At 41.1% G+C, this 22,064-nt stretch overlaps 1 protein-coding gene and 1 pseudogene across 3 annotated transcripts in view; both read right to left on the reverse strand.

The window, feature by feature from the left end:
• The window catches only part of KCMF1 (potassium channel modulatory factor 1), an 87,940-nt gene that overhangs the window by 56,268 nt on the left and 9,608 nt on the right, over positions 1-22,064 (reverse strand). The window lies entirely within an intron of this gene.
• Positions 1-22,064, reverse strand: part of LOC108588199 (small nuclear ribonucleoprotein G pseudogene) — a 30,841-nt pseudogene continuing 8,777 nt past the window's right edge. The window contains exon 1 of the transcript XR_013526428.1: positions 1-22,064. This exon is cut by the window's right edge and continues 8,777 nt beyond it. The product of XR_013526428.1 is annotated as a small nuclear ribonucleoprotein G pseudogene (transcript).

Raw genomic sequence — 22,064 nt, forward strand, 5'->3', positions numbered from 1 at the left:
TTTTTCTTTTCTTTTGACTATTACAAAAGTTTATTTAACAGAAAGTCTAATATGAAAATGTACATGACCTAATTTTTACATCATAGTAAAACAGGCCCTATGGAGAGAGGACATGGGTTTCTCCGCTAAATAGCCATTATTTATACATGTTCCAAGGCTTCTAACATGATGATACTATTTCCTCGTATTACCACCATTCCAATATTGTTCTGTTGTCCGCTAGTCGCCATCTCCACACATTCATCTATCACAAGATTTATAAAGGGATCAAATCCCCGCAATATGCCTTGGACATGTTTGCCACCATTTAATTTCAATGATAACTTCTTGTCCAAAAATTTTTTCAACTCGGGAGGGTGAGCTTTGCTCATGATGGCTACTCCGTGGGCACACAGATGATGTTCTATTTCTTAATATGAGTAGTGGATGTGTGACGTTTGTTTTATTCTTATTTTACTGGCTACATTCTTTTGTACACTCTTCTAAATGTTACAACACATTTCACACACATACATAAAAATTCTATTCTCAAAGAAAATAACTGGCTGGCCATATATCTTTAAAATGGCAGATATTATTTAGATTTTTTAAAAAGACAAACTTCTTAAGAGAATATGAGAATGTTTAGTAAGTAAGGCTTTTCTAAGCAATATAGGGAAAGTGAAACTAGGTAGAGCACACTGTAAATTTGATAATAAATAAGTGTAACACTTTAATATTGGCAAAAGGTTCCATAAACAAACTCAAATAACAAGTGGGGAGAAATATGGGTAACAAATGTAACAAATAATATAACAAATATAACAAGAAACTGATATATGACCAAGCATTACTGAAGAGGAAATATGTCATTCACATACATCTTAGGTAAATAAAAGACGTATGCCTAGTTAATAACTTATTTATATTTTCAAATGGCTGGAAGAGAGGATTTTGAATGTTTCTAACACAAAGGAGTGATAAATGTCTAAGGTGATAGATACGCTAATTACCCAGATCTGGTCGTTACACACTGTATCTATTTACTGAAATATCACTATGAGCTGGTTGTGGTGTCTCTTAACTATAATTCCAGAACTTTGTGAGGCCAAGACAAGAGGACATTTAAGGCCAGGGTTTGAGACCATCCTGGGAAACACATTGAGATCTCACTTCTACTTTATTAAAAAAATAAAAATAAAAAAGCAAAATATCACTATGTATCCTAGAAATATGCACAATTATCATGTCGATTAAAAAGAAAAAATTAGGCCGGGCACAGTGGCTCACGCCTATAATCCCAGCACTTTTGGAGGCCAAGGTGGGCAGATCGCTTGAGGTCAGGAGTTCAAGACCAGCCTGACCAACATGGTGAACCTATCTACTAAAAATACAAAAGTTAGCTGGGCAAGGTGGTGGGCGCCTGTACTCCCAGTACTGGGGCCGAAGAACTGCTTGAACCCAGGAGGCACAGGTTACAGTGAGCTGAGATTGTGCTACTGCACTCCAGTCTGGGCAACAAGAGTGAAACTCTGTCTCAAAAATAAATAATTTAAAAAGTATGCCAAAAAATTTTCAGTCCTCCAAAATTTTCAATGCCATTCATAAAAAAGTCTAGTTCAAGCAAGACTCATGAAAATCTCAAAATAGAAGCTTGAGGCATGACCAGTAATATAAAAGGTAACCAAACAATCCTGTGAATCACAACTGGCTTTATTCTTAGTTAAGATGGACCCTGTGCCCACCTGCCTGCCTCCAAAGAATTCAGCTGTTCTCACATTCTGCAAGAGTTCTAGCTTAGGTACCACCCACAAGTGAGAATATACTGTAGTCCTAGCAATCCGAAGTTTTGCTTTCTGAGGTTTCAGTTATCCGTGGTCAATAGTGGTCTGAAAATATTAAATGGAAAATTCTAGAGACAAACAATTCATAAGTTTTAAACTACATGCTGTTTTAAATAGTGTGATGAAATCGTGCACTGTCCCACCCAGGAAGTGAATCATCCCTTTGCTTGGTGTAACTGTGCTGTATATCTGCCCATCACTCACTTAGCAGCTGGTTATCAGATGAAAAACAGGTTACATAGGGTTCCGTACTATCCATAGGTTCAGGCAACCACTGGGTAGTCTTGGAAAAATATCCCCCTCAGATAAAGGGTCACCACTGTAAACAGGCAGAATCAAGGCTTTTGCCCTATGCTAACCTTTTTTTAGCTTCCTCATACAAGTACATGTTTGCTACATCTCCTTTTCACTTGCCCAGTTACCTTGGGTCTAATGTCCTGTACTTAACCCTATTTTATACAATGTTTTTATTAGTGACTCAGAAAATGACAGTAGGCCAGGTGCGATGGCTCAAGCCTATAATCCTAGCATTTTGGGATGCTGAGACAGGAGAATTCCTTGAGCCCAGGAGTTTGAGACACACCTAGACAACATAGGGAGACCCTGTCTCTATTTAAAGAAAAAAAAAAAAAGACAGCAAATATTTATAAGCTTGTGCATAAAACAGTTAAAATACTGAATGACAGAACAGAGATTGAAGAGAGGCAAATGAATGTGCAAAACAAGAGGACCTTTTTTTTTTTTTTTTTTTTTGGTGACAGAGTCTTGCTCTGCTCTGCTGCCCAGGCTTGAGTGTGGCAACATGATCTAGCCTCACTGCAACCTCTGCCTCTCGGGTTCAAGTGATTCTCCCACCTTAGCCTCCCAGGTAGCTGGGATTACAAGCGCCCACCACCATGCCCAGCTAATTTTTGTATTTTTAGTAGAGACGAGTTTTGCCACGATGGCTAGGCTGGTCTCAAACTCCTGACCTCAGGTGATCCACCCGCCTCGGCCTTCCAAAGTGCTGGGATCACCACGCCAGCAAGATGACTTTTAAAAGAACTTCATGCTGGTGCTGTGGCTCAGGCCTGTAATCCTAGAATTTTGGGAAGCTGAGGCAGGTGGATCACCTAAGGTCAGGAGTTTGAGATGAGCCTGGCTAACATGGTGAAACCTCATTTCTACTAAAAAATAAAAAATAAATAAAATTAGAAAGGCGTGTGACGTGTGCCTGTAATCTGAGCTACTCTGAAGGCTGACACCAGATAATCACTTGAACCTGGAAGGTGGAAGTTGCAGTGAGTCAAGATCACACTATTGCACTCCAGTTTAGGCAACAAGAGTGAAACTGTCTCAAAAAAAAAAAAAAAAAGAAAAAAAAAAAAAGAAAAAAGACTTCATACAAAGTCTTTGCCTTTGGATAAAACAATAATTCATGTGATAAAAAATCCTGAATTAATTAACTAAGTAGAACCTTTCCTTCAATATTAGCCCAAGATGGGATGCAGTTGTTAAAAATGCCAGCAAATGAACAAGCAAGCTTAGGTTGCATTAATAACCATACAAGATCCATAAGTGTGATTTATCTACAACATTTCACTCTTGCCAGACCATATGTGAAGAACTACATTCAGTCGTGTGTGTCTTGTTTTAAAGTGGAAAACAAGTACAGCAGTATATACAGTTACATAGTTAGTATATATAGTATATAGACAGAATGGCAGAGTATCTAGAAACTACACCAAAAGAAATTACTAAAGGACAAAATAGGCTTTTTAGCAAAGGAGCTGGGAACAGGCAATACTGAGGGGATGCCACAGCTCCATATAGAGCTATCACAAAGAGGCAGTGCACTCAGTTCTTTGTAGCTACTAAGGTCAAAATTAAATGCAACTTGGTATCCTGGATCCCACAACAGAAAAGGGATATTAGTAGAAAAAAACAGTAAGACTCCAATAAAGTCGGGAGCTTTGTAAGTAATAATGTACCAGTGTTGGTTTCTTAGTTTTGACAAATATACCAAGGTACTGCAAAATGTTAACATTGGGAGAAACCAGGTAAGGAATATATGGGAAGTCTCTATACTATCTTCGCAACTTTTCTGTAAATCAAAAACTGTCTCAAAATAAAACTTCATTTTTAAAAAGTAAGTAACAAGCAGGCAGGTGGTTCAAAGAATGATTCTCTCATGGTACAGTGAATGCTCTGTCAATGCATGCATTATGTTCAGAGATTAAAAGACAAACTGAAACATGTTTCTGAAAGGGTTTCTGTTTATTTCATAGGACATTGGTACCACCTAAACTGGAGCTCAAATGAGTTTAGTAGGGCCATTAACATTTATACTGGAGTCTGAAAACCAGAATGTAAAGAACAAAGCTAACTGAAGTAGATCCATCAACACTAGGAAAGCAACAATTCTGTATTTGCAATAATGTTATTAATACAATCAATTCTTCTACCAGTTTTGAGAAGGATGCCAAAGCCTACCATGGTTAGGTCAATGAAAAACTGCATATATGATGGTGGTCCCACAAGATTATTATATCATATTTTTCCTGATACCTTTTCTATGTTTAGATATGTTTAGAACCACAAATACCATTGTGTTGTAACTGCCTACAATATTTAGTACAGCAACATTATTATGCAGGTTTCTAGCTTAGAAACAATAAGCTATCCATATAGCCTAGGTAGGCTGTACCATCTAGGTTTGTGTTAGTACACTCTATGATATTCACACCATGACAAAATTGTCTAACAATGCATCTCTGATTGCATTTGTGTTGCCAGGCAACATGTGACAAACTACAGGTTATAACTCAGTAAAATCAATTTAGTCACTATAGCTCTCAACTGAGAGGTATCACCCCCACGGGACATTCTAGAACTGTATTAGGACTACTTTTTAGTCATCACAATGATTAGGGGCCCTACTGGCATTTATTGAGGAAAAGTGCCAAAGATGCTAAGTGTTTTGCAATGCACAGAAAATGCAATAAAGAATTGTTCAGCATCCTAACATGATTTTCTAAACCTCCTACCAGACATTCAAGAAGGAAACTAAAAAATCAGATGGCAAAACCCAAAAGTTTAAAACTACATGAGGCTGGGGGCCGAGCATAGTGGCTCACACCTGTAATGCCAGCAATTTGGGAGGCTAAGGCAGGCAGACCCCTTGAGGTCAGGTGTTTGAGACCAGCCTAACCAACATGGTGAAACCTTGTCTCTACCAAAAAATACAAAAATTAATTGGGCATGACGGTGCATGCCTGGTAGTCCCAGCTACTCAGGAGGCTGAGGTGGGAGAGTCACTTGAACCTGGGAGGCAGAGGTTGCAGTCAGCCAACATCCTGCCACTGCATTCCAGCCTACGTAACAGAGAGAGACCCTGCCTCAAAAAAATTTAAAAATGAATGAATGAATGAATTAAAATTATGTAAGGCTGAGAGTAGTGGCTCACACCTGTAATCCCAGGACTTTGGGAGGCAGAGCAGGAAGATCACTGGAGACTAGGAGCTTAAGATCAGCCTGGGCAACAAATAGTGAGACCCCATTCCTACAAAAAAGAAAAAGTAAACCCACAAAACAAAACAAAAAAACCCCAAAACTTTAGCTGGGCATGGCAGTGCATGTCTGTAGCCCTAGCTGCTCAAGATGCTGAGGTGGGAGGATCACTTGAGCCCAGGAGTTCAAAGCTGCAGTGAGCAGCTATGATTGTGCCACCGCAATCCAGCCTGGGCAACAGAGCAAGACCCTGACTCTCCAAAAAAAAAAAAAGGTAAAATTATCTAAGCACAATACCTAATTCAAATTTTCACCTTAACGCACAATATTATTTGTAGTTTTAGTAAACTACTTATTTTCTAGTATGTCACTATTATACAAATTAATATTGTTTTGCTTCATTTAGGACTTTACCTAAACATTCCAGAAATTGGATGCAAAGCTGCTTGTAGCTGACTTTCCAGTACACTGTACCTGATCCGACTGCTTTCAGAGCTGTAACTTCCAAATATAAAATAGAGACTGCTGAAGAGATTTATTTCCAAACATCATTAAGTTACAAGGGGCTTATGAAACACAGGGTTCTTGCTAGATTTTATTAACATTAAAAAATATATTTCACATCAATGTCAGCTTATACTTCACTTTTTGTGACATAAGAGGTAGAAACCTAAGTTGTAAAAATTAAATGATGAACTTATTTGAGGTTGCCATTTTTAACTCTAATAATGCCCCCTAAAGTCTACTACACATCTATTACTGTTTCTTTTTCTAATCCTTTATTCCTCATTGCCTATCAAGGGATATTTTCTCTAGGGGACATTTAAGTACTAGGGGCTGAATGTAGGCAGATAACAGCGGATTCTACCAGGTTTTCTGTGAGATTTCTTCACTTCCTTGTCTCATGTCAGGTCCTCTCATAGGGAATTATTTTGACACTAAATTAAGGTCAAACTCACTGATGACTACGTGATACTATTTTTATGTTTCCATGTGGGAAGTATGTAATTTGTCTTATGTTATCCCTACATCAAACAAAATTATTTCCCCCTTATGCAATAATTCTGCTTTTACTCATTCTAGCAGTTTTCATTCTGGTATCTACCCATATCTATAGGATACCCATATCTATTGTGTAGGAAAGTGAAAGTTCTTCTGAGCTTATTTAAGTCCAACTTATTTATTGTAAGTAGGTATAGGTACTAAACTACTTCACTGTAATGTCAGATTCAAATGCAGTTAAAGACTCATCTTTTTTTTTTAGACGGAGTCTCTCTGTGTGGCCCAAGCTGGAGTACACTGGTGCAATTTTGGCTCACTGTAACCTCTGACTCCTGGATTCAAGCTATTCTCCTGCCTCAGCCTCCTAAGTAGCTGGGACTATAGATGCGTGCTACCATGCCTGGCAAATTTTTTTTTTGTATTTTTAGTAGAGATGGGGTTTCACTGTGTTAGCCAGGATGGTCTTGATCTCCTGATCTCATGATCTGCCGGCCTCAGCCTCCCAAAATGCTGGGATTACTGGCATGAGACACAGTGCCTGGCCTAAGACTCATCTATTAATTTTATTTCAGGATAATCAATAGGCATTAAATTATTTGTTATAAAAAATAAATGAGAGGCTGGGCACAGTGGTTCATGCCTGTAATTCCAGCACTTTGAGAGGCCAAGGTGGGTGGATCAGTTGAGATCAGGCGTCTAAGATCAACCTGGCCAACAATGGTAAAACCCTGTCTCAACTGAAAGCACAACAACAACAAAATTAACTGGGCATGGTGGTACATGCCTGTAATTCCAGCTACTTGGGAGACTAAGGTAGGAGAATCGCTTGAACCTGGGAGGCGGAAGTTGCAGTGAGCCAGATCATGCCACTGTACTCCAGCCTGCACGACACACCTGCAGTGTGACAGACAATACTACACAATGAAGACTCATCTTTCACATAATTGTTAAATGTCCCAAGAGAAAAAAACCTGTTTATAATTACTTGAGTATAGTAGCTAACTCAAGTTTTTATCTAGATACTAAGTACTTTTGCATGATTTTAACATACACACTGAAATCGCCAGAAATGCAATTATTTGGAACTTGACACCATGAGCGGTTCAAAAAGAAACATTGATGGCAATACTGCTTGTGGTGTACGAACTTCAATACAACATGTCTGTTATGGATTGGATTTGAAGCCATCACATTCAAAGAGTATCTGACTTCTTCAAGTAACTTCCTGAGCATCTGTATCTTGAAAGGCATAATATCTTATCACATATCATTTTCATTTTTCCTTTACATTTCAGCATTCTAGTGATTTCTTTAAAGTATGTGAACAAGAGTTCTTTTTAAACATAGATTTTTTTTTTTTGAGATGGAGTTTCGCTTGTTACCCAGGCTGGAGTGCAATGGCGCGATCTCGGCTCACCGCAACCTCTGCCTCCTGGGTTCAAGCAATTCTCCTGCCTCAGCCTCCCGAGTAGCTGGGACTACAGGTGCGCGCCACCATGCCCAGCTAATTTTGTATTTTTAGTAGAGATGGTGTTTCACCTTGTTGACCAGGATAGTCTCGATCTCTTGACCTCGTGATCCACCCACCTCAGCCTCCCAAAGTGCTGGGATTATATGCGTGAGCCACCGCGCCTGGGCCCCAAACATAGATTTTTAGAAGAGAAAGGGTCTCACTATATTGCCTATGCTGGTCTTGAACTCCTGGCCTCAAGTGATTTTCCCACCTTAACCTCCCAATGTTGGGATTACAGGTAAGAGCCACCGTGCTCAGCCAAGAGTTCCTTATAGAAGAATTCTAATGAATAATCACAGAAATAAAAATGATAAAGCTGGAAAGTCAACCTCTTGCAATCACTATCAAGAATAGATCCAAGAAGCTCACATCAGTGTCAATGTCTGGAAAGCCTGACATGTGAACCCACTGAGACAACCAGATAGTGTAAGCCTGTCAGTATAATTTAATAAGAAGTAAAGGCCAGGCGCGGTGGCTCACGCCTGTAATCCCAGCACTTTGCGCGGGTCATGGGGTCAGGAGTTCGAGACCAGCCTGCCCAACATGGTAAAACTCCGTCTCTACTGAGAATACAAAAATTAGCTAGGCGTGGTGGTGGGTACCTGCAATCTCAGCTACTCAGGAGGTTGAAGCAAGAGAATTGCTTGAACCTGGGAAACAAAGGTTGCAGTGAGCTGAGACTGCACCACTGCACTCCAACCTGGGTGACAAAGAGAGACTCCATCTCAAAAAAAAAAAAAGAAGTATAACACTAACATTTTTATAAAAACATATTCAGCACCTACGAAATATTCTTACCAAAGACAAAAATCTGAATCAAGACTCTAGAACTGATATCCTGAAACTCTGAACATATCTATCATACCAAGAAAAAAAATAATAAAATTTAAATCTTAAAAAAGACTCTAGAACTGAGTACCACTTAAAAGAAATATAGGTGATGAAAGTAATATATTAAAATATCATAAAAATGCAATCCAAAATATGGAAAATACTATCAAAGGAATGATCCAGTTTTTTTCAACAAATAAACGGGATTTTCAAAAGAAGGGCTATTATAAATTAATAGACACTTTAAAGGATATAACCAAATGTAACATGTCGATCTTATTTGAATCCTGATTTTAACAAACTAAAAAGACATATTTGACAAATGAGAAAACTGAACATGAACTGACTATTAAATATTAAAGTATTGTTAATTTAATGAGGTGTGATAACACTGAGATTTCTTTTTTTTTTTTTTTGAGACGGAGTTTCACTGTTGTTACCCAGACTGGAGTGTGATGGCGCAATCCTGGCTCACCGCAACCTCCGCCTCCTGGGTTCAAGCAATTCTCCTGCCTCAGGCTCCCGAGTAGCGCACCACTATGCCCAGCTAACTTTTGTATTTTTAGAAGAGATGGGGTTTCACGTTGTTGACCAGGATGGTCTCAATCTCTTGACCTCCTGATCCACCCGCCTTGGCCTCCCAAAGTGCTGGGATTATAGGTGTGAGCCACCGCGCCTGGCAACACTGAGATTTCTTATATACAAATGTGCGCGCGTGTGTAGTGCATCATTATCCAGCAGTTACGAATAAATACATAAATATTTCTGAGTAAAAGGATATGCAGGTCTGAAATCTGCTTAAAAATGTTCAAACTCAGGCTGGGCGCGGTGGCTCACGCCTATAATCCCAGCACTTTGGGAGGCCAAGGCGGTGGATCACGAGGTCAAGAGATCGAGACCATCCTGGTCAACGAGGTGAAACCCCGTCTCTGCTAAAAATACAAAAATTATCTGGGCATGGTGGTGCGCGCCTGTAGTCCCAGCTACTCGGGAGGCTGAGGCAGGAGAATCGTTTGAACCCAGAAGGCAGAGGTTGCAGTGAGCCGAGATCGTGCCATTGCACTCCAGTCTGGGTAACAACAGTGAAACTCTGTCTCAAAAAAAAAAAAAAAAAATGTTCAAACTCAAAAATGGGAGATAGGCTAGGTGCGGTGGCTCATGCCTGTAATCCTAGCACTTTGGGAGGCCAAGGCAGGAATTTGAGACTAGCCTGGCCAATGTGGTGAAACGCTGTCTCTACTAAAAATACAAAAAATAGCTGGACGTGGTAGCATATGCCTTTAATCCCAGCTACTCAGGAGGCTGAGGCAGGAGAATCACTTCACTTGAACCCGGGAGGCGGAGGCTTCAGTGAGCCGAGATCGTGACATTCCAGTCCAGCCTGGGGAACAAGAACAAAACTCGATCTCAAAAAAAAAAAAAAAAAAGAGAGAGAGAAAAGGGAGTAGGGAAATAAAAAAAAAATGATAAAATGTTGATGGGAGAAGCTAGATAATATATTAAGGTAGTATATCAACTATGTCTTAATCTCAGTTCATACAAAACAAATTACCTCTCAACAGAAACAAGTGACAGAGAATCATCTCAGTGTCTCTTTATTCCAGGTTGACACTATCTGTGGGTTAACACTCTGTAAGCTACTCAATCTGTGATGAGCTCCTCTTATATTATCATCCAACACATCTATTATGTTCATGAGGACAATGACAGTCTTGTGTGATACTCCCTAACGAAGCAAAGATACTGTCTTTGGTTTCTTTTGTTTTATTTTTCCTTTTTTTTCTTTTTTTTGAGACAGGGTCTCACTCTATTGCCTGGGCTGCAGTGCAGTGTCGCAATCATGGCTCACTGCTGCCTCGATCTCCTGGGCTCAGGTGATCCTTTCGTCTCAGCATCCCACGTAGCTGGGACTACAGGCATGTGCCACCATGACTGGCTAATTGTTTTGTATTTTTTGTAGAGATGGGTTTAATCATGTTGTTCAGCTTAGTCTTGAACACCTGGGGACAAGGGACCTGCCTGCCTTGGCCTCCCAAAACGCTGGGATTACAGGTGTGAACCACTGAACCGAGCTGAAAGATACTGTCTGTGGTGATGCTGTGATACACCAGTTTGGAAGCCTGGTCAAAAAAAGACCTAAGTTTGGCCAGGTGCAGTGGTTCATGCCTAATCCCAGCACTATGGGAGGCTGAGGTGAGTGGATCACCTGAGGTCAGGAGTTCAAAACCAGCCTGGCCAACAAAGCAAAACCTTGTTTCTACTAGAAACACAAAAATTAGCTGGGCACAGTCGCATACCCCCGTAGTCCCAGCTACTCAGGAGGCTGAGGCAGAAGAATCGCTTGAAACCGGGAGGCAGCGGTTGCAGTGAGCCAAGATCGCGCCACTGCAATCCAGTGCGGGTGACAGAAAAAAAAAAGCATTGAAATTCCTCACCATGGCCTAAAATGTCCCATATAACCTGGACCCAGCTTACCCCTACCTCATCTTCTCTACTTCTCTTATTTGCCTAGCAGCTCCAACCACCCTGTTGTTCCACAACCAACCTACTGTGTTCCAACTCAGGGTTTTCATACTTAAGGAAGTCTCTGCTCCAATATCACCTCCTCAAAAGGCCTTCCCTGACCATCCTTTCTAAAGCAGCCACACAGACCACTCATCTGACTTACATGGTTATGCAATTTTTTTTTTTTTTAACTAAAATAGAGACAGGGTGTCCAGGCTGGTCTCAAACTCTAGGCTTAAGCAATCCTCCCACCTTGGCCTCCCAAAGTATTGACATTACAGGCATGATACACCGCACATGGACAGGTTATGCAATCCTTATTCTCTCACTCTGCTTTCTTTCTTCAGAATATTTATCACCTTCCAAAATTATGTTTCATTTCTACTCTACTACCCAACCCCCATTCTCCAATAAAACGTAAGCTTCATGGTGAGAAGCTGTTCCTCTTAACTTTCATTACTCTATCCCTAGCTTCAGTAATAGTTTCTGGCACAGTATTTGTCGAATGAATGAATTTTCCCAGTCTCTATTATGTGCCAAAATATGTACTAGGTGCTAGAGATACCTCCAGCTGTTGTCATCTCTCCTTTCCTTCACAGCCAAACCTTTGGGTAGTGTCCTCAATTTCTCATATTCAGTCAGAACTTAACATATTGCAATCTGGGTTCCAGACCACTCCTTTGAAACTGCTCATTAAGTTCCACAACCTTCCCTACTCCAATGGCTCAAGCCAATGAATATGACATTTCTTATCTTCTTGACCTTTCTATAATGCTATTGACCACATTCTTCTTCAGGAAAATCATCTTCTTAAGTTTGAACACCAATACTCTCACCTGGTCCTATTCCCCAGGCTGTTCAGTTTCCTGCTCCTTCAATGTTCAATTCAGTCTCCTTATCTTCTCTATCCATGTTTTCACCATCCCTGAGCAATCACTCTACAATCAGGTACTCCTTTTAGCCTAGACCTCATGTTCACATGTTAAAATCCCTGTAGACATCTCTACCTGATGGCCCTCAGGCATCTCAAACCCAACATGCCAAAAACCAAAGTCCCTTCTTCCCTGCTTCCTGTACCCACCCTCAAAGCATGCTTCTCTGTCCTCTATATGCATTATGATGAATGGCAATGCCCAATTAAAAAGTCAAAAACCTGAGTTTTCTTAGACTTTTTATTCTCCCACAATCCTTATGTCTAATCATTCACCAGATAGATATGCCTCTTATTCACCTCTACAACTACAGCAATTATATTTTCTTGTGGTAACAAAACCATCTCCCTCCTATGCCTTCTTCCCTGCAAATTTATCCTCCAGAGTGCTATCTTTTAGAGCACAAAAATCAGATGTTACTCCCTGGCTCAAAATTTCCTGAAAACTCACTCTTCATCACCCTACCCTCTTGACAAAACTCATCTCCTGGCATTTGTCCCTCCCTTTCTGCCTCAGCAATGCTATCTATGCCTTCCCCTATACCATAAGCCTGGCAATCCATCAACTATCATTCTTTTATGAGATGCCTTCATAAATTCACCATCAAAGTATGGTGCCTCTGTATCTGTTTTTCCACTATATCTGGTAAATATAAATTTATTACAGTTCTTACTACCCTGTATTACAATTACCTCAGAGGACTGAAACTCCCTTTGCTTTTATGTTACCAGTGCCCAGCACATCTCCACAGAGTAAGGATTCAATACATATTTATTAGAAGAATGGATTAAAGCAGAGGTCAGCATACTATGGCCCATGGACAAATCTAGTCCCCCATCTGGTTTGTACAACCTGCTATAGTTTTTACATTTTTAAATGATGGGGCAGGGGGAACCTATAATAATATTTGGTGGTGCCTGAAAATTATATGAAATTCAAATTTCAGTGCCCACAAAGATTTACTAGATCATAATAGCCATATTCATCTGTTTACACAGTCTTATGGTGGCTTTCATACTAAAACAGCAGAGTAGGGTAATTGCAATCAAGACCATGTGGCACACAAAGCCACATTTGCTATCTGGTCCTTCAAAGAAAGAGTCAGATGGCTTCTCAACTAAATATGAATGACCAGGCCGGGCAGGGTGGTTCACGTCTGTAATCCCAGAATTTTGGGAGGCTGAGGCAGGCGGATCACCTGAGGTCTGGAGTTTGAGACCAGCCTGACCAATGTGGAGAAATCCTGTCTCTACTAAAAATACAAAAATATTAGCTGGGCATGGTGGCGAATGCCTGTAATCCCATCTACTTAGGAGGCTGAGGCAGGAGAATCGCTTCAACTTAAGAGGCAGAAGTTGCAGTGAGCCGAGATCGAGCCATTGCACTCCAGCCTGGGCAACAAGAGCAAAACTCCCATCTCAAAAAGTAAATAAATAAACATGAATGAACACGGGCTTTGGTCTCTGATAGAGTTTGATTAAAAATCCCGGCTTTGGCCTGATACAGTGGCTGATGCCTGTAATTCTAGCACTTTGGTAGGCCAAGGCAGGCAGATAACAAGTTCAGGAGATTGAGATCATCCTAGCCAACATGGTAAAAACCCATCTCTACTAAAATACAAAAAATTAGCTGGGTGTGGTGGCGCATGCCTGCAGTCCTAGCTACTCAGGAGGATGAGAGGCAGGGGAATCACTTGAACTGGGAGGTGGAGGTTGCAGTGAGTCAAGATCCCATCACTGCAATCCAGCCTCGGCAACAGAGCAAGACTCGGTTTCAAAAAAGAAAACCTGGCTTTATCTCTTACTACCTACAGGACCTACAACAAATAACCTAATCTCTCTGAAACTCAATTTCCTAATTTGTAAAATGGAATAACATATGCCTTGCTTGGTATATCTGAAATTTTAATAAGCCTTTAAACTGAGGTATATGCCATAGGAACCACTCTAAAAGTTCTTGGTACAGAGTTTAATGTTAAGAACTCAGACCTGGGTTTGAATTCCAGCTCTATCAAACATTGAGTCATCTCAAGCAAGGTACTTAACTTCTCAGTCCGTTAACTTCCCTAACTATAAAACTGAGATAGTGATACATATCTCTTAGGACTGTTAAGAGAATTAAATGAGTTGGTACATGTGAAATGCTTACAACAGTGCCTGGCACATAGTGAGCATTCAATGAATATTAATATAGCAGATGCTTGCTTAATATTAGTTTCTCCCCTTCCTGCCTCTTCATCTACTCTACTTCCCACCCCCATTCCCAAGAAGCTTATATTTAAAGGAAACAGACAAGTAAGTCAACACTCATATGACAAGTGCTATTATACTATAGAAGATGGCTTCCAAGTCAATACACAAGGGTCCTCCTCACAGCGTTCTGACTTCACTGACCCTGACTCCTCTGTCTCTTGCTTCTAAATATGAACCTACTTCTCCCTTCTCTTGAACTCCCAACCTCAGGTGATCCACCAGCCTTGGCATCCAAAGTGCTTGGATTACAGGCGTGAGCCACCACACCCAGCCTCACTTCTCCCTTCTCTACACTTCCTTCCTTAGAAATCTAGCTTATCCTCAGGCTTTAATGTAGAAGACTGATTTTTTTTGTGTGTGGGGGGGCGGGGGGGAACAGAATCTCGCTTTGTTGCCAGGCTGGAGTGCAGTGGGGCGATCTTGGCTCACTACCACCTCTACCTCCCGGGTTCAAGCAATTCTCCTAGCTCTGCCTCCCGAGTAGCTGGGGTTACAGGGGCACCACCACGCCCAGCTGATTTTTGCATTTTTACTAGAGACGGATTTCACTATGTTGGCCAGGATGGTCTTGATATCTTGACCTCATGATCTGCCCGCCTTGTCCTCCCAAAGTTCTGGGATTACAGGCATGAGCCACTGCATCCAGCAAGACTATGAAATTCTTATCTCTAGCCCCTGAACCCCTGAATATCTGCTATATTATTATTTCCCACTTCTGATTTCTATCTAATGGCCTACTATCACCTTAAATTCAAAGTATCAAAAGCTGAAAATGATTCTTTTTCCTATCTCTCCCCTCCTAGCTTCCCAATTTACTAGAAGAACCTGCAATTCTTCTGGTACTCTAGCTGATTGTCCTGCAATTTATGCTCTCTCAACAATGAGCCTTTATCTTAAGGCATCTTTTTCCTTTCTGTTCCTATGACCATTGACTAATTCAGGTCCTTTTTATTTCAAGCTCAGGCTCATTCCAGCAAAAAGCTCTACAGGTCTCCCTGCCACAGGCACAGGCACAGGCACCAATCTCTCTCACACACACACACTCACTACTATACCAATCTTCTAAAATGATACCACTTTTCATTGTTCCCTTTCTGTGGTTAAAACTTTGAATGCACTACTCCTTCCTCCATCCCACAATCTGTACGGGAAAAGGACAAGACTGACCTTCATGTGGCAATCAAAATCCTTCACTTATCGACCCTGCTCCCACCACCATTTCTTATTACCATGATAAAAAATACCATCACCTTACATTTATGCTGTGCTTTATCTAACTTAGAAAACCTTATAACATGCATTGGCATTTCATCTTGACAAAAGCCTTAGAGAGTAGCTAAACAGGCATTAGTGTCCTCCTTTCACATATGAGAAAACAGACTACTAGCACTGAACTGGAAGCCCAAACAAATGAGTCCCTGTCCCACTCCCCCTCGGAACCTTAGGTAAGTCAATCAACCTTTCTAATATACCTCACTCCCACTGCTAACATACGGGAGTCTCCTGTTCCACAAATTCTGATCTCCTCACTTTTGTCCCACCTGCCTCTCTCCAACACACTGCATGTTTTCTTAGCTATGCACTTTACCTCCTACATCCTCTCACTTGGCAGATCCCTTTCCCCCAACTCATCCTATAAAAATACAGTATTTCTTCAAGTCTTAAGTTTAAATGCCACCCTAAGGAAATCCCTTCTCTGACACCCAAATAACACCTCTTTCCACTTGCCAACACTACACAACTTGTAGTAAATGAGTTGACACTTTTAATTGCCCCAGTCATACAAGGGCTATTTTATTTTAAATACTTAGACCCTACTGCTTCAGTCATACCACATACTTCAGGAGAAGTTTTCTATATGCCTCACAGGACCTATCATAATACCTTGCACATAAGGACCCAAAGTTTTAGGTTAGACAGCCAAGGCCTGTGTTTTTCGATAGTAGATCACACTCCATGAACCGAATGAGAAATCAATCAAGAAGGTCGCAACTAGTATTTTGGTTTTAAGAAGCAGAATAAAAAGGTATATGTTTCAAAGTAACCGTTAAGTATTATTTTGCACTACTCTTGCTTCATTACATATGTATGTGACTACTGGATCAGAATATAAAATATATTTCTCAGCATGTGTTATATTTTTTTAAAACTTTGAAAGCTGCTAATGTAGATGACCCAGTTTCTAGACCCAAGGGTTTTACATTCAAATAGGAAGATTCACGTTCCACCAAACACCACACCCTCCAGGAAACATCAGCTAAACAGAGTAATAGGGGTCAAGAAAGATAAAGCTTAAAAGAATGGTAAATGTAGTGGAAAGTTTGTAAAGAAATGTTCTTAGAAATGTTTGGGACACACACTGAATATTTAACTTTCCACCCTCTGCCATTTATTTAGTCAAAAAGACCTTTCTACAGAAGCAGGGCTTCCATAATGTGTTTCTCAAAGCATGCACAGTTCAACAGTGCTCAACATGGCCTACAATGCAAGAGTGTGCAAGATCTGGCTCCAAGTATGCCAACTTCATTTCCTACCCCTTTCCACCCACCACAAGGCCTCTGTGGTGTTGTTCCACGAACATTCCAATTTCAGGACCTCTACATTTGCTGTATCCTCAACCCAATTTTTTCTCCTTTAAATATTTATCATTTAACTGAGGGTTTTCCTTAAATGCTCATCTTCAATTAGACGTTTCCTGACCACCCCATCTAAAGGAGCCCATTCTCTGGCCAGCCACGGTGGCTCATACTTGTAATCCCAGCACATTGGGAGGCTGAGGCAATAGGATTGTTTGAACCCAAGAGTTCAAGGCCATCCTGGGCAACATAGTGAGACCTCATCTTCACAAAATAAATAAATAATAAAAGTTTCTTAAAAAAAAAAAAAAAGTAAATAAAGTAGCCCACACTCTGTATGTTGCTAACATAGGTTAAAAAATAATTTTAAGGTGAAAAAGAAATGAAAAATCTAGATTCTTAGGAGAGAAACTGAAGCAGAAAGCCACACCCGAGTGTGATGGCTGACATCTGTTATCCTAGCATTTTGGGAGGCTGAGGTGAGAAGACTCATGAACTCAGGAGTTTGAGACCAGCCTGGGCAACACAGCAAGATACCATCTCTAAAAAAAAAAAAAAAATACATATAGAGTGTGGGCTACTTTACCTATTTTTTAAAAGAAACTTCTATTATTTACTTATTTTGTGAAGATGGAGTCTTACCATGTTGCCCAGGTTGGTCTCAAACTCCTGGACTCAAATAATTCTCCTGACTTGGCCTCCTAAAGGGCTGGAATTACAAGCATGAGCCATGGCCAGCCAGAGTATAAGCTGCTTTACACAGGGTGGTAAGCAAAAGCCTAGCAGATCCTCAATGCATAAAACTGAATATGTTTTTCAGCTCAGCCATTTTTCAATGAAAATTTAGCACCTGAATTAAAATATGCTGAATGTGAAACTGAAGATTTAAGACTTTGGTGGGCATAGGGACTCACTCTTGTAATCCCAGCACTTTAGGAGACCAAGGCCGGAGGACTGCTTGAGGTCAGAAGCTCAGGACTTGCCTGGGCAACATAGGATGACTCCATCTCTATAAAAAATACAAAAGTTGTATTTTTTTGTATTGTATATGGCTGAGGATACAAAAGTTTGCTGGGCACGGTGGCTCACACCTGTAATCCTAGCACTTTGGGAGGCCGAGGCAGGCAGACACAAGGTCAGGAGATCAAAACCATCCTGGCCAACATAGTGGAACCCCGTCTCTACTAAAATACAAAAATTAGCTAGGCATGGTGGTGCATGCCTGTAGTCCCAGCTACTTGGGAGGCTGAGACAGGGGAATCACTTGAACCCTGAGCAGAGGTTGCAGTGAGTAGAGATCATGCCCTTATAATCTAGCCTGGCGACGGAGCAAGACTCTCTCAAAAAAAAACAAAAAAAAAACCTCTGTAGTCCTATCTACTCAGGCGGTTGAGGTGGGAGAATCGCTTGAGGCTGGGAGGTTGAGGGTGCAGTGAGGTACGATCACAATCCCACACTCCAGCCTGGGCAACAAAGTAAAACCCTGTCTCTTAAAAAAAAAAATTAAGACTTTGTAAGAAAGAAATATAAAAATATAAACAATTCTTATGTCAGTTACATGGTTTTTTTTTTTTTTGAGACGGAGTTTCGCTCTTGTTACCCAGGCTGGAGTGCAATGGCACGATCTCAGCTCACCGCAACCTCCGCCTCCTGCGTTCAAGCAATTCTCCTGCTTCAGCCTCCCGAGTAGCTGGGACTACAGGCGCGCGCCACCATGCCCAGCTAATTTTTGTATTTTTAGTAGAGACGGGGTTTCACCTTGTTGACCAGGATGGTCTCGATCTCTTGACCTCGTGATCTACCCACCTTGGCCTCCCAAAGTACTGGGATTATAGGCGTGAGCCACCATGCCCCGCCTGTCAGTTACATGTTAAAATAGTATTTTGGATATATTGGGTTGTTGTTTAACTACTAATTTCACCTCCTTTATTTAAAATGTGGCTACCAGGGAATTTAAGAGTATGTATATAGCTTACATTAGATTTCTATGGGATAAGCAATGAGTAGATTTGCTATCTCTCTTCCACTGGGTGGCTGTTTAAAAGCTTATAGAAAATGATCTAGATGCAGCCATAAAAAAAAGATGAGTTCATATCCTTTGCAGGGACATGGATGAAGCTGGAAACCATCATTCTCAGCAAACTAACACAGGAACACAAAACCAAATACCACATGTTCTTATAAGTAGGAGCTGAACAAGGAGAACACATGGACACAGAGAGGGGAACAGCACACACCAGCCTGTTGGGAATGGGAAGGCTAGGGGAGGGGTAGCATTAGGAGAAATACCGAATGTAGATGACGGGTTGATGGGTGCAGCAAACCACCATGGCACATGTATACCTATGAAACAAACCTATATGTTCTGCATATGTATCCCAGAACTTAGAATAACAAAGAAATATGAAGATATACAGTAGGTCTGACTCAGAGTGAAGACCCTTGACACTGGTCTAATATAGGAACACTTATATTTCTCATCCACTGTCATCTGACGTTCTTATCACCAGTTTTCCTAGAGAAGAGAAAATCAGTCCTACCTCTGTGAGCTCTATGTATATTCATATTAATAGGCATACAAACACACTGTGTAATTTACATTGACTTAGAATTGCAATGAACTGCACACAAATCCCTAACAGTGTCAGGCTGAACATCAAGATCTCTGAATATGAAAACTACCTGGGTTCCCATTCATCATCTAACTATCCTCAACTCCCAGAATATATTTCATTATAGAAAAGAAGAAACACATCTGTAACTGCTTTATATAATCCCTGCCTGTTCTACTTCAACATCCTTAACTCCTAATTTAGAAAACTCTGCTCACACTGCCAAACCTCTACAACCACAGAAGACACCAAAGGAGTCCAGCTATTCACCCCAACAGTTGTTAGTTATCTAACCATTCACAAAAACCCATAATGCGAAAAACTACACTGAAAACACAAAAATGAATGTGAAATCCCTTTAGCTCTCTTCTGGGTATCAAAAGATAATTACAAATCTATGAGGAATCACCGGGCATGGTGGCATGTGTGTCAGGCCTGCAATCCCAGCACACTGGGAGGCTGAGGCAGGCGGATCAGCTGAGGTCAGAGATTTGAGACCAGCCTGGCCAACATGGTGAAACTCTGTCTCTACTTAAAAAATATAAAAATTGGGCTGGGCATGGTGGCTCACGCCTGTAATTCTAGCACTCTATGAGGTTGAGGGAGACGGATCACCTGAGGTTAAGAGTTCGAGACTAGCCTGGCCAATACAGTGAAACCCCATCTCTACTAAAAATACAAAAATTAGCCAGGTGTGGTGGCAGGTGGCTGTAATCCCAGCTACTCAGGAGGCTAAGGCAGGAAAATCACTTGAACCCTGGAGGCAGAGGTTGCAGTGAGCTGAGATTGTGCCACTGCACTCCAGCCTAGGCACAAAGAGCGAAATTCCAACTCAAAAAAAAAAAAATTAGCCAGGCGTGGAAGCAGGCGCCTGTAATCCCAGCTACTCAGGAGGCTGAGGCAGGAGAATCACTTGAGCCCAGGGGGTGGAGGCTGCAGTGAGCTGAGATCCCAGTACTGAACTCCAGCCTGGCCGATAGGGTGAGACTCTGTCTAAAAAAAGAAAAGCCTGGAGAATAAGGCAGGGGTGCTACTGGAGGGTCTCTTTACGTTGTTGAGTAGGGAGGATGACAGAGTCTTAAATGAATAAACGTCATAACTAAATAACAAATTACAGTCAAACTCATCAACTTAGTACTCTAAAAAGCGGCTCTCCTAATGAAAATCCTTTTACTATAGAAAAAGATGATACTGATGAAACTGGCACTGAGTACCAAAAAGAGAGAAAAAAATCCATTTTCCTCGCCAATACCCCTGTGGCCACCGGCAAAGTTTGATGGACTGCTGGCTGGCACTGGTGGCCACAGAAGAGATAAGACTGGGCCCGGTGTGGTGCTTCACGCCTATAATCCCAGCACTTTGTGAAGCTGAGGCAGAAGGATCACTTAAGGCCAAGAGTTCAAGACCAGCCTGGATGACACAATGAGAGCCTACCTCTACAAAAAATTTAAAAATTATCCAGGTGTGGCGGCACATGCCTACAGTCCCAGCTACTTGGGAGGCTGAGGCAAGAGGATCACTTAAGCCCAGAGGTTGAGGCTGCAGTAAGCCCTGTCTGTCACTATACTCCAGCCTGAGTGAGAGAGTGAGACCCTGCCTCAAGACAAAAGAAAAAGAAGAGATGAGGCTAATTGACTGTATATATGCACTGGGTGGACTCATAATTCTACTTCGCTACAACTCAGAGGGCCAACAACGAAAAACAATTTTACAGGCAGTTACTATGATTAACAAATACCAAGAGGACCACTAGGGAGGTAGCAGAGAGGGCAAGGTGGAGGGTGCCAAACAAGGCAATTCATCTCTTGTTCATTTCACTGGGCAGAGTTTTCACCTCCTGGTACTTAGCTCTCAAGACATTCCACCAGGCATGAGAGCTGGTTTTCTGTTTCTAACATCCTGTAGCTACAGAGCCATTTCTAAGCTTCATACCCACCTTGCCTGTCTTTCCTCTACTCAGACCCACCTGGCCACTGGTACTTACCAACCCAAGAACAGCCTGTCTTTTCGACTCCTCACTTCCCATGTAATCTAGGTAATACATTCCCTTAGGAAACTGTCTGCCTTATCCCAGATCTTTAACATAAATCAAGACATGGCTAACATATAAAAATCACCACATTTTAAGATGCTCTGATCTGTATACTGTTTAACGAGTTCTTTCCTCAATTTTAATGAATAATTTCAATAACTGAAAAAAAAATACCTTGTCATTTTAAGGAAATGAAAATCATGGTCCTTAGAACACTAAAATTAATTAAAAAATTAATCTTCTATAAATAAAGACTTATTAGGAATAGTATTCTAGTTTTAACTTTTTTTTTATTTTTCTGAGATGAAGTCTCACACTGTTGCCCAGGCTGGAATGCACTGGCGTGATCTCAGCTCACTGCAACCTCCGCCTCCCAGGTTCAAGCAATTCTCCTGCCTCAGCCTTCCCAGCAGCTGGGATTACAGGTGCCTGCCATCACTTCCAGCTAATTTTTTTGTATTTTTAGTAGAGACGGGGTTTCGATATGTCAGCCAGGC

Source organism: Callithrix jacchus, chromosome 14, assembly GCF_049354715.1.
Source record: "Callithrix jacchus isolate 240 chromosome 14, calJac240_pri, whole genome shotgun sequence".
Taxonomy (NCBI): Eukaryota; Metazoa; Chordata; class Mammalia; order Primates; family Cebidae; genus Callithrix; species Callithrix jacchus.